Source organism: Lissotriton helveticus, chromosome 8, assembly GCF_964261635.1.
Source record: "Lissotriton helveticus chromosome 8, aLisHel1.1, whole genome shotgun sequence".
NCBI classification, from domain to species: Eukaryota; Metazoa; Chordata; class Amphibia; order Caudata; family Salamandridae; genus Lissotriton; species Lissotriton helveticus.
In genome coordinates, this window is record NC_136069.1 from 815,565,063 (window position 1) to 815,567,385 (window position 2,323).

At 46.2% G+C, this 2,323-nt stretch overlaps 2 non-coding genes across 2 annotated transcripts; both read left to right on the forward strand.

Annotated features, from left to right (window-relative positions):
• Positions 1-849: 849 nt before the first annotated feature.
• On the forward strand, positions 850-921 carry TRNAP-UGG (transfer RNA proline (anticodon UGG)). Its single transcript has one exon. It is a non-coding gene; the product is annotated as a tRNA-Pro (tRNA).
• Positions 922-1,208: 287 nt separating this feature from the next.
• TRNAV-CAC (transfer RNA valine (anticodon CAC)) lies at positions 1,209-1,281 on the forward strand. The gene has a single exon. It is a non-coding gene; the product is annotated as a tRNA-Val (tRNA).
• Positions 1,282-2,323: the final 1,042 nt, after the last annotated feature.

The following is a 2,323-nucleotide window of genomic DNA, read 5'->3' on the forward strand; positions in this document are numbered from 1 at the left end:
AATTTCTCTGAAAATGAAAAAAAGCATACTTAGGCAGAGCTTTGTGGACAGGAAGGACATTAGAGCAAGTGAGGAATAAGCACTGCTGTTGTTAATTTACATAGGCAGAACAGAGACTGCTGGGAAAAGCCTGAAATTAAAGGCACAGAAAATGCCTGCTTCTGGAGAGAACACTAAGAAGGGTTGAAAGTTTTTCCTCTGACCCTGGCCACTCTTACAAGGAATCCTATGATAGTCAGCAGGACCCACCCTAAAAAGGAAGGGACAGCCATTTGGACCCTTTCCACCTTTTCTATATCTCGCCTGATCGAACCTGATCGAGCGCTGATTGAGCGGATAAGCACATGTACTTCTCATTTTGGGAAGGTATTGCTTAGCTTGCTATCAGCAGCTCAGTTATGTTATGATTTTAGAGGCTATGCAAGGAATGCTGTAGCCCTGCATTCGGCAGTTTTTATTGCTTCTTGCATTCAAGAGATAGATAATTAGCCAGAATCTGTGGCCCAGCTATTCACCTTGGCATTCCGATTTGCACAAAGGGAATAAGTATTTGAGAGAAAATGCAAAATGTGTTTCTTATGTTGTTATGAACAGCTTTTAATTCTTTCTCTTTAGGCTCTAGCCAATGCAGAAATATATAAATAACTGCTGACTTCCTGTAAGACGTGTCCAATGCTGAGACAAAATAAAAGGGGACACTTACAAATGATAGTGCTATCGTTTGAGAAAGGGTAAGTTGACACTGAATTTCATGTGTATTCGCAGACCAAGCATGAAAAAGTCCCCAGCATGATCTTCATTGCGGGCTTAGAGCTGGTATTACCTTTTCAGAGGTGAGGGTCTTTCGATGGCTCGTTGGTCTAGGGGTATGATTCTCGTTTTGGGTGCGAGAGGTCCCGGGTTCAAATCCCGGACGAGCCCTTTCATTGGTGCTCTTTTGAAGTATGCATTTCAAAGCCAATACCAATTTTCTCTTTGCAGTAGTGGATGAATATTTGCTAGAGTCTCATGCTTTTAACCTTGCCCTGCCTGAGCAAATAGGAAACATTTCTCTTTAATCATTTTGCAAAAATTCTGAACTTGCAAGGCATATACAAGCGTTCAGATAGGGCTGTCGGGCAGGTTGCATGAAAGAAATCTAAAACCACAGGCCCTTGGAATAGTCTGTTTTGAGCAGTTCATCACAGTAGAATCAACTGTAGGTATCTGTTTCTGTAGTGTAGTGGTTATCACGTTCGCCTCACACGCGAAAGGTCCCTGGTTTGAAACCGTGCAGAAACACTTGTTATATTGTCTTGGCTGCAATGTTGAGAGTTGCCGATTTGCCATGAAATTGTCCAGGCCCTGAAGATGGTTTCATGCAGACTCGTTCCAAGAAAGTGAATTCTCTTAAAAACACTGAAGTAATTGGCATGTGGATGTATCTGTTGATTCACAGACCTCGCTTTCAAAAGAGCCCTGCATTTGGTTCATTGCTCACCTAGAACAAGCATTAAGATTGACAATTTTTGGCACCAACAGGCATCTTTTTTTAGTGGAGTGTTTCTGGGCTCAATTCCTAGATGATCCTTCTCAAGGTGATGATACAAATGCATCATCACCTTTACGTTTAATGTCAGCAGGATCGGCTCTAGGCTCATGGTGGCCCTGGGCATGGAGCGTAGGTAGGGGGCCCCGGAAGAGGGGGTCTGGGCGGGGCGGAGCACGGAGGCCAGTGAAGAGGGGGGTCAGGGTGTTTGGAAGTAGAACAAAGCCGGAGGCTGCCAAATCCCTGCCAGGGGCCGCCACGCAAATATGTATCCATCCTCAGAGGATTATTATATTAAGGATATATATTGGCGTGGTGGCCCCTGGGGTTTGGTGGCCCTGTGCAGGTGCACAGCTTGCACATGCCTAAGGCCGCCCCTGCATACTCTGTCTCACACCCACACACATGTATGAGCAAAATAAAGAGTCTAAGTGGATTATTACGATGTTGATCGGAATTGCCTCTGACCGACACTGTCTCTGGACTGACCCACCTCCCGTCAGCCTTTCCGACCCCGTGATTACAAAGCGACCAAACACTGTTTGGTTGCATACTCAACTTTTCTCTATGGGAGCTTTTGTCACGGCCGTAAGTCGGCTGTAATACAAGCTCCTATAGGGAAATGGGTGTGTGTGTAAAACCCTGCACCATGTGACAGGCACCTCATGGTGCCTGCCACACGGTGCAGGGTTTTACAGGGGGGTACCCTAGGTACCCCCTCGACCACCAACTGTAGACTGCAGAGGCAAGCGGGCCCTGCTAGGGGCCCCAAAGTCACTTTCCGACAGCCTTTCC